General features: G+C 42.7%; 1 protein-coding gene across 4 annotated transcripts in view; it reads left to right on the top strand.

Annotated features, from left to right (window-relative positions):
* Nucleotides 1-3683: 3683 nt before the first annotated feature.
* Nucleotides 3684-10366, top strand: part of MECOM (MDS1 and EVI1 complex locus) — a 200063-nt gene continuing 193380 nt past the window's right edge. For all 4 annotated transcript variants that reach the window (XM_009645775.2, XM_009645776.2, XM_009645777.2 and 1 more), the window contains exon 1: nt 3684-4025. The gene's annotated coding sequence lies outside the window, so the exon portion shown is untranslated. The remainder of the gene's footprint in view (nt 4026-10366) is intronic.

Below are 10366 nucleotides of genomic sequence, written 5' to 3' on the forward strand. Positions count from 1 at the left end.
CCCAGCTATGCTCAGGACCCCTCTTGGTCTCAAAATGACCCCAGGCCCCGGAGTTACAGCGACAGCTTTGGCATGTTGCTCTCCCGTCCTCATCAGGCACAGCCCCAGCACGCAGCCACGTGGACTCTTTCCTGCCGGTGTGCAAGGTTGTGTCAAAAGTGCAAACGCAGGTGTCCACCCTGGTCTTTTAGTAGCAATTAACCTTTCCTCCTGGGTTTCCTTTGAAGCTTGCTCATGTTTTTATTGTAAAATACCAGTAAAGAATTTCATGGAGTCTAATATCTAAGCTTCCACATTACCTAATCTCATCTGTTCTCTTATCAGGGGTCTCGATTTTATTTCATCCTATTTCTGGTGGGGATAATTAGTGGATGTTAAGAAGCCATCTTGAATTTCAAAACTGCACTGCTATTTGTGTGAATGATTTGCAGTTCACTGGGAAAATGATGCTTACCAGCACAGTCCCTGGGTCTAATTTTAACCTCACAAAGATTTTTCTATCAGTCAATATCCCATGGGATTGCTGGAAATCCCTCTGATCCATGTGGGTGTAAATTTTAAGGGGAATAGTCCCACACCCTTTGAAAATGAAGACTAGAGCCTGGTTCATGGGCATTGATTTTAATATAGCTCCTTCTGTCATTAACTTCACAAGTGCGTCTTAATGGTCTTCCTGTCTCTTGGTCAGTCGTAATTCAACTTCTTGTTTGTTTTGAGGTTTTAAAATATATTTTTGTTAGAATAGGTTGCTATTTCAGGCAGAATAATATTTCGGCAATCCATTTTACCCATACTGTTAGGGCTTTGGGGCATATAGGCGTATTATATTTTTCCAGAGCTTTCAAAGTGAAAGCCCGTGTTTAACGATGACATTGGGTGTGGCTGCTGGAAATCAAAGGAGGCACAATAGACCTGGCAAACGGACTTGTCTCCCTGCCAGGCTTCCAGAGGCCAATTTATCAGCTGCAGGTTTGACCCTATATGGCTAAAACCGAGTGTAGCCAGAATGACGGAGATAAGTATAACTGAGGCCTTTGAGTCTGTGAGAGAGAAATTAAACTGGACTCTCCCTGGGGGAGAAAAAACATCTGCAAAGCCGTGCTTGCTGACTGTTTAAGGCTCAGCTTGTGCTGGCTTGCGGGCAGGCGCTGCTGGCAAGTGGGGCTGAGGAAAGTGGCCCTTTGGGGACAGGCACAGGACAGGTCGCTGCTTGCTGTGACTCAAAGGATTTGGCTGAGCTACTTTGTTGTTCAGTGGAGGAGAGTTGAGCATGGCCATGGGGCACAGGGGGAGCCTTGTTTTTATGGGGCACTGCTTGGTGGGATGGGGACAGCAGCAGTGGGTGCATGAAATGGGTTTTTTAGGGAGTTTGAGCATGAGGCACGGAGCTGTCAGGGAAAATCAGTAGGATTTAGATACCTGAAGTTTTTAAAGCCCCCCTTCCAGTGAGCCATGTGCTTATCATCATCCAGATCACTTTCCTTGTGCGATTTCTCTTCCTGCACCCCGTGTATATATAGGTTATGGTGGGTTTTTACCCCTGTTTCAAAAACAGCTGAAGTCTTTTAGGCAGGACTGCAAGCTAAACAGTTGGGGAAAGATATCTGAACAGGAGTGAGCTTGCCCTGGGTGGATGCAGCTTTACTGCCGGCCCTCCATGAGGGAGTTTTGGGGATGCTCAGGAGGGGTGGACCAACCTCTCTTGCCTGTCCCACCATGCTGGGGCAGAGCCGTGTTTGGGGGCAGCAGCAATGCCCTGGCATAACAGAGATGACTGTTAAGGTGGTTGTTTCAGTGCAGGGTGAAGTGAATGGTGACACCCAGGTGGAGCTGTGTCCCTACCCTTTTTCATTTATTCTTTCCTGTTCCTTGGAGTCCACGTTGAGTTTTGCCGTGGGTCAGCCCTGGGCAGGGATGTATAGGCATGGGCTTGTAGGTGCTGGGCACAGAGCAAGCTCTGCACCAGTGCTTTCATGAGCCCTTGAGCATCTTTGGCAAACTTGGCACCACTAAGCTATGACAGGCAGGATTTCTGAAGCACAAGCCATGGAAAACTCCACTGTGTGTCCTCCTCAGCTAAACGGTAGAGTCAGTCATGATTTTCTACTTCTCAGAGTGCCAGGTATTAGAAAAGTGACCATCTAATCAATATTGGGTTCAGCTGTTAAAGTGCAGGGATAGTCTGCGAGATCGGAGGCCGGGGGAATGGGTAGCTGAACTTTCTTGTGACATGTATGAGGTCATAGCCAGTGCCACATAAAAGAAAGAAAAACAGTTCATGGCTGTGAATAAATTGCTCACAGATGAAGAATCCAGTTTGTCAGTCATGTGATGGGAGCAATCTATTCAAATGATTTGTTATGTCCCAGTGTTTGTCTTAGGCAGTACCAGAAGCATGAAAGTACAGATATAAAACTGTGAGATAGTATGTAACAAAGATGTGAGAGATAATGGGCTATGACTGTTTTCCAGTGGAAAAGGCATACGGTGCTAATCTACCATGGATAGTTTCTTAAATGAGCAAGAAATTGAAAGAACATTTTAAAGTTTCCTGTTTCTTCACTGAAACGGAGTCATTCTGAACGCCAAGCCCAGCGTAACACTTTAATTTCTGGGCCAACCATATTATGCAAATATCTTCATGCTCAGATCTTAAACACCCGATCTCCCAACTTTGTTCCTTGGAGAATAGTATTCTCGCCTCCTATTTAGGTTAGAATTAAGCAGAATGAGTTCTGATGTCTAGGAAAAGTACGGTAACATTAACGAAGTTAAATGAATGTAAATAATTAAGGAGTGTGTTGGTTGGTTTGTCTTTTTGCATGTATTACTGGGTTGAGTACTGTATTGCTGGTGCAGCTAAAGCCACTGCTGAAGTCACTCAGAGACTTTTGACAAAAAGGAATTTACAATCAGCCTTATGTTTTGAGCTGTCAAAAATAGTGAGTTTTTCTTTTTCTTTTTCCTTTTTCTTTTTTTTTTTGTTTGCTGGCGAAGCCCCAGAGATGAAGGAATTTTTTTTTTTTTAATGTGTGTTGGATCTGCCCCAGGTTTTTTTGCAAGTGTAAGAGGAGAAGGTTCATGTTCTCTATAAGGTGCTGTTTGGATCCTGAACTTATTTCAGACCATTGTGTTTCTTGGAGATCAATGGTAAGACACTGATTTACATCAGCTGAAGTTCTTGCCAAGAGTTGTGTGGTAGGCTGGATCCTTTCCTCCAAAGACTAATTGGAGGCCATCAAACTTAATTTTGGCTACTTTAGGTTCAATCTGTCTCTCTGAAAGACCAGTAAAGTTTTCCTGCTTTTCATGTCACTTAGATTTCAAGTTGGCTTTCAATTGTAATTTCAAAGAGTATGCAATGCAAAGCGCTATATCCGGATAATAGGGTGTGCCTGCGTATACATCTGTATGCAATTCCCTCGCTTGTGTTCAATGATGTAAACTACTTTTGATGTCAGGAATATTGAGAAAAACACTGTGTACCCCCAGGCCTACAGTAGGGAAAAGGCTTGACTCCTTTCAGGGTGAGGTTCTGCTGCGGGACTAGTGATTGATGAAGGTGCTATGCGCCTACCAAACTGTCCTCCCCATTTCATGTGCATGCCGAAAAGGATTTCATATGCAAAATCTGTCAGGGTATTTCAAATCCTACTGTTTGGCTTTATTTTCCAGGTGACGAATGTTTGTATGAAAGTTTTCCTGAACTTCCTTTGGAGGAAGTGCCAGAAGCTGATGGAGAGGCTGCAAACATCCAGTGTCCAACATCTGCCAACATTCAAGAGCCGTCTTCTCCAGCAACCTCCAGCGAAGCTTTCACGCCAAAGGAGAGCTCTCCTTACAAGGCTCCGATATACATCCCTGATGACATTCCCATTCCTTCAGAGTTTGAGCTCCGAGAATCCAACATTCCTGGAGCAGGATTAGGGATATGGACCAAAAGGAAGATTGAAGCAGGGGAAAAGTTTGGCCCTTTTGTAGGAGAGCAGCGGCCACACCTTAAAGATCCCAGTTACGGTTGGGAGGTAAGACACTTTACATTCTTTTGGTCTGTTGAACTCTCTTGCGTGTCTATAAACACAGAAATATTTGTAGAATTTGAGTCCTATCTTGCAGCAGCCAGGGGATATTTGTGTGCAGGAAGACTGCTTTGTGTGGCCTTTCAGGGCTTTCTGGATGGAAACAAGTGTAAATTAAAAAAGAAAAAAGGCAGGAATTATTGTTGCTCTTCATGCATGAAATCTGTTTGGGTGGATATTGGCAGGTGATGTCTCTTTTGGGGAAGGAAAGGAAGAAATTGCGTTGTTGGAACACTTCTCTACCATTTTTAGTCTGCTCTTGTGCAGTCCTGCTGTATGTTCGTGGGTTAGGGATTTGCAAATGACACTGCGCTACATATTTGAAAAGAAACTGAGTGCTGCTTTCAGGGTTGTGCATCGCCCCTTTCTGTTGACAATGGTTAGAATAGCCCTAAAATTTGGCATTGTGTGGCTAAAATTGCTATTGCAGAACCTTGTGCTACTCTGGGATGTCAAAAACTGGGGGTTTGATCCTGGTTCCGTTTAACTTAATGGGAATTTTGCCATTCATTCAGTGAAAGTATGTTTGGATGCTGGTGTCAGACCTAGCACATATGGGGATGATGTGGCTCATGTTACTTCTGCAGATGCTCTGAGAAATGTTGCTTTTCTTGAAGGAGCACAAGGCCTCCTTTGGCGAGTACAACAGTTGCCTCTTGCTTTCCCTGCCTTTGGGGGCAATGTGGTTTCCTCGCTGTGATACCATCGTGGAGTTGGCCGAGTTGCAGGTCCATGGTCAGGTCAGGGCTTTAGACCTCAAGTGCTGCATGTTGCCAGTTGTGTTATGCCGTAACAAATGTTCTTGCCCGGTTTTATTCATAGTTTTAACAATGTGCTGTAGAAACAGAGTGCAATCTCAGCTTTCCATCTGTACGTTTCCTTTGGTTTCTGATAAGAGGAGAAGTGCAGAGTTTGCACGGCTCTCTAGGGGCATGACTGACCTCTGGAGAGTTGGGAGGTTCATTTTCCCAGGAAAAAATGGAGTTTTGCTGTGGAGCAGAGCCTTGCAGATATGGTGGAAAATAGAGGTTTGATTTGCTGTCCATAAATACTCCGTGAGTTCATTCCAAACTTTCCATCTGGTTGTTTAAACTCTGGTGAGACGTGTGACAATATGACAGAATAGTGTCAGGAGAAATTATAGAGGTGGCAGCACTCTATCAAGTTAACAGACCCTGATGCAATATAATTGCTGCTGAGAAATCTTTATTATTTGACAAAGGCACCAGGAAGCCATAAAATCTGACTTTTAACCACAACACAATTAAGCTCAGATATTGATAACAGAAATTGGAGCAAAACTGCTGAGACACGGCTGTACTTGCAGGTTTAACATATACCAAAATCAGAGATTTTTAGGATATTCCTCAGGTGGTATAGTGCAGGATAATAATATTGAGGGAAACCCATCGTGATTTTTCACACCCTTAGATGTTGATAATGTACTGCAGTATTAGAGACCAGTTTTCCTGCTTCAAATATTTAGGATTTTGCGGTCTACAAAATCGGCACAAGAAATGCATATCTTGATAGTGCTGGAAGCCCAGCTGGCAGACTGAATCCCTTTCAAGCTGCAGGACTCATGCCATTTGAACAGCGTTATAGATTTCGGACAGCTGGGGAGAAGCTATTGAAAAGGGCTGGAGAAAAATCACACAAAATCAACAGTCGAGTCCCTCTGCAATTTGGCCACTCACCTAGAAGTGCTCTGCAATGCTCAAGGGAGCTTGAAACAGAATATTTTTCCAACAAGTGGGTTAAGTACATTTACTGTAATGGAAGGGAGACAATTGCTGCTTACCAGAGCTTGCATAAGGAGCATGATGGCATGTAGTGAAGGTTAAGGGCAAAGGACAGATGTGGGGGACCCTGGTAGTGCTGGAGAAGACCTTGCCCGTCCCAGCCCAGATGGTCATCATCACACTGCTCTGGAAACCACCACTACCTTGGACCTATGCCTTGGGATAAAAAAGGGAGAAAGTAGTTGTGTAGGGTCAGGCGGTGTCAAAGGGAGCATGGGATGGTGAGGGAAAGGTGTCATTTATCGAGGTCTTGGGAAGATGAGCTTTTCTGCCGTCAGTTTTTCTGCCTGAATGGGCACCTTTGTGAAATGGCATTTCTCCTGCCAGGTGCCAATAAGTCAGCTAACAAATGGGGAATTCAGTCTGCTGTTGCCGATATCAAGGTGAAATTTCATTGTTATATTTTAAATGGAGGAAGGATGGAGCCAAAGCTTCTGTATGGTACTGACTGTGGATTTTAATGACTTTGTAGTATGAGAGGTTTTAAAATCTTTTTTTCCCATAACGATACTTGTGTGCTGAGAGAATTCCACTGACGTAGCTGCTGTCAAGATATTCTTTTCTGTTTGGTTATATATAATTCCTAGAATAGTTCATGATGCTATAGAGGTCAGCTGTGTCTGGTGGCTTCAAAAGGCGAGATCCCTCAACCCGCTCGAACTTTCTGGCTGGTCCCACAGGCCAAAGAAATGTTTTGCTGTGTCCTGGTTTACTTGTTTCTTCACCTCACATATGCGTTGCTCAGAGAAATATATAGTGGGGTTGCAACAAGTTTGTGTGCTTATTTAATTCTCTTGAATAGAGTCCCCTGCAGCTACAGTGAGGATGACTAAGTGACTGGAAAAGCAATCCTTCCATTTTATCTAAATTTTTTTGAGTTTAAGGTGAAACACTGAACATACGCTGGTGTTTGACTTTCAGAGATGATGAAGGAAGAATCTTTGTTCAAGAAAATAATTAGCATAAACATACTAAAACATTTTTGGAAGGAAAGCTGAGCATCTTCCTTAGCTGTTTGCTAATACTCCATGTATTACTGACTTTACTATCAAAGACTTGCCCCTTTTTTGCAGTTGTTCAGATTGCTAGGTAACCTAGAGTCTTAAACTAGAAAATTTCAACCCAAACCCCTATGTGCACGTTGCAGGGAAGACTTTATAGCTACACACAGATGTGGACTCTAACTATGTCTTTGGAAAGGATGTTTTTATAAGACACCACGCTAAATTCCCTTGCAAAAGATTGTCATAGTTTGGGGTATTTCCAGCTGTGGGATACTTCTGACTTCCAGTTTTTGTGACTGATGTCCATCTGAGGTGACACTAGGATTAGCCTGTAGTGGTGGGGAGGGAGAGAAGTGGAAGCTGGAGTAAATGCTGCTGTTAATTTTTGCAGCCAGGCTGTTGACGATGCAGAAAAATTTGCTGCAAAAGGCTGAGGAATTTCATGGGATCTCTTCCTACGTTCCCCTACAGCAAGCCTCCCTATGGCGTCGACGCAGAGTTTTGTCAGAGCAAGTACAACAAAACAATGTCTATCGTGTCCATTTATATACTTCAGCCATAAAACACACTCTGGGACAAAGAGAATTTGTTGTGATAGAGTTGCGCTTGGGTCATGATTAGAGTGCTGTAGACCAGTTTAAATGAAAAGCCATAAATTTGAATTTTATCTCATTTTGTGGGTCTAGAGCTGAGCATTATCTAATCAGGTATTGGTTAGCTAAAGTACAAATCGAACAGGGGGTCACCGGACAAGGGGAAAGGTCGAGCTTTTTTGCAGTTTGTCACCGAGGTTTTAGTATTTGCCAGCAGCCCGAATATCCGAGGGGGTCGGGAGGCTGTTGCTCAGTGGTTGTTTGAAAAGGGAAAATTGACTGCTGCTTAATCAACAAAGAAAACAAGCTTTTAAGGGATGGCAGTAATTTTTTTTTTTTTTTTTTTTTAAAAAAACAAAAGCAAGGGAACACAAATTTAGTGATTTCATCGTGGTTCATGCCCTTCTATGAAAAACAACTGGGACAGTATTTCAAAGCAAGGCTTTGAATGGGTCACCAAAGCACATGCACCTATCTTCGACCGGCTTTTTCCGGAGCGCATTGAATATTCAAATTCAGGTCTTTTACTGCTATGGCAAACTCAGTCGTAGCTGCGATTTCTTCACAGCTTGCTTTTTTTTTGTCCTAAACTTTTGTTTCTTAACTAAGGAGGTAAAACCAGGAGCAATAAACTCTAATAAATCAAACTTGCCACAGAAGTAAACAAATTATTTTAGAGCTTTATAAAGCAGCATATAATGTGTTTATAGGGCAGAGGATGTTTTCATGTCATGACAGTGGGCCTGAAAAACATCTCAGATTAATTCTAAATGGAAATTAGGAGACTGTTCGCCTATTTATTTACCTCTCTCCTAACATTTTTGATGTGTATCTTTGGGGGAAGCTGGACAACTTCTTAATAATTGTTTTAGAGTAAAGGCTTTCCACCGATCGATAGGGGCTAGAATTGTTGCAATTTTAAGTTTCAGTTCTGCACTCTTTGGCTTTCTTTTGGCATTTCTTAAATTTACATTTAGGTTTATTTGAGATTCAGGGTTCTGGGTGTACGACCTATCTTTATGAAAATAAAATAAAAAGTTACAAAATGTAAAGGTATAGGCTTTTAGAGTTGGAATCTAATATGAATGCTCTAAAATCCAGCTTGTAGTGTCTAAACTGATAGCTTGGTTTTCTTGCTCTTAGCATCCAAAATCTTCCTCTGTAATAAATGGGAGTTACTGGCTGATTCCACTCTGTGTATGGATATTATCCCCTATTTTTGGGTCCTCCTTTGGAAAACCTTTGTCGGAATGTTGAAAACAGCTTCTGTCTTTTTTTTTTCTTTTTTTTTTTTTTTTTTTTAATAATAAAAACAGAACAAAAAGTAGCATCTTTTAAATAGCTGGGCATGGGATTCACATATCCTAAAACTCGTGTTAAGCTATTCTTAATAAACAATGCTGGTCCTGAGGGATATAATTCTCTTGTAGTCAGTGAAATCACACTGGGAGAGAGCAGGAGATTGTCTTTGGCAGAAAGGAAAAATGAAAGGAACAAAGACTTCACTTCTGAGCATATTTCTTTGGGATATGGAGTTTATCCTAGTGTTAAATTAAAAACCCCTTAATTTTCTGCTGTTGTTTGACACTTTTCACACTGCACTGACTCACCGACCAAATCTTGACCTTTTCTTGAATCGTCTTTAAGAGCATTAACTTGCAGAGCAGCTCCACGCTGGGCCAGGTGATTGGAAAGTGGGGAGATTCCTTGTCTACGTTCTCTCCTTGCATATGGATCTCAGCAGTATAAGGACTCCAGAAACCTTTGCAAAAATTATTATTGAAGCAAAAGCAGGAATAGGAATGTGGGTTATTTGAAATGAAAAGGGAGGAATTTGTTTTATAGTGCGAGGGAGGGGATGGTTTTTGATCAAAAAAAGACCAACCCAGTCTTGCAGATAGCGTATTCTCCCCCAGGTCAACAGATCATCCTCTTCTTGCAGCTGCAGGTGGGGGTGACATCCTTACCTTTTCTTCGATACATAGGTGATGTTTTATCCCCTTTGGAGCTCAGCTTTGCAAGGCATGGAGCGCTCTGGCTGAGATCCAATAAAGCACTTAGGCACGGGCTTATCATCAACAGGATTACCCAGGTGTTTGAGTTAAGCATGTGCTTAGCTGCTCTGTTAAGGTCTCTGCTAGGGACAGAGCGTTCAGTGCCGCATAGGATGGAGTTCATACCATATATCTTGCCTGGGGTGAGTATGCACGAGGGTGCTTAAGACAGCCCCTCGAAAGTTGTGTACAAAAAAAAGACATTGCTTACGGTGCTGCTAATGCTACCGGACTGAATTCTTCTGTTGTTTGCATCTGTGTCTTGTGGTGAGGCTGTGACTAAGTCAAATGCTACCGCAGCAATAGGATTCCTGCAGCAAGGTTGGACTTGATGATCTTAAAGGTCTTTTCCAACCTAAATGATTCTATGAGTCTGTGAAGGTGGACAGATGTGCTCATGAGCAAATCATCACTCTAAGAGGAGATGTCAGTTGTATACCCCAACCAGCTACCTGGCTGTTAATGCCAGCTTTCTCCCTGGTCAGAGGACAGGCAGTTTACAATTACAGATGACCAAACATCAGGTCCTCAAATACCAAGATACGAGCAGGTGGACTTGTCATTCAGTTTGAATTAAGTATATTTGACAGCAAAAGGGAGCTGTTGGTCCTTTGGGTTGTTTCATGCAGATGGAAGAATATTAGGACATGGATACAACACACGCAGTAGTCTACTGTTGTCTTTCTCTACTGTTCCTTACTTCCATTCTCCAGTTGTCCTAATTCTTTGATTAGCATGACTAAGCAGAGTCTCACATTGTTGGTGGGACGTGATACCATGTTTTTTTGAACAAATACCACAACTGTCCCCTTGCTCAGGCAGAGCTGCTGGTTG

Source organism: Egretta garzetta, unplaced genomic scaffold (assembly GCF_000687185.1).
Source record: "Egretta garzetta isolate BGI_Z169 unplaced genomic scaffold, ASM68718v1 scaffold638, whole genome shotgun sequence".
Lineage (NCBI taxonomy): Eukaryota > Metazoa > Chordata > Aves > Pelecaniformes > Ardeidae > Egretta > Egretta garzetta.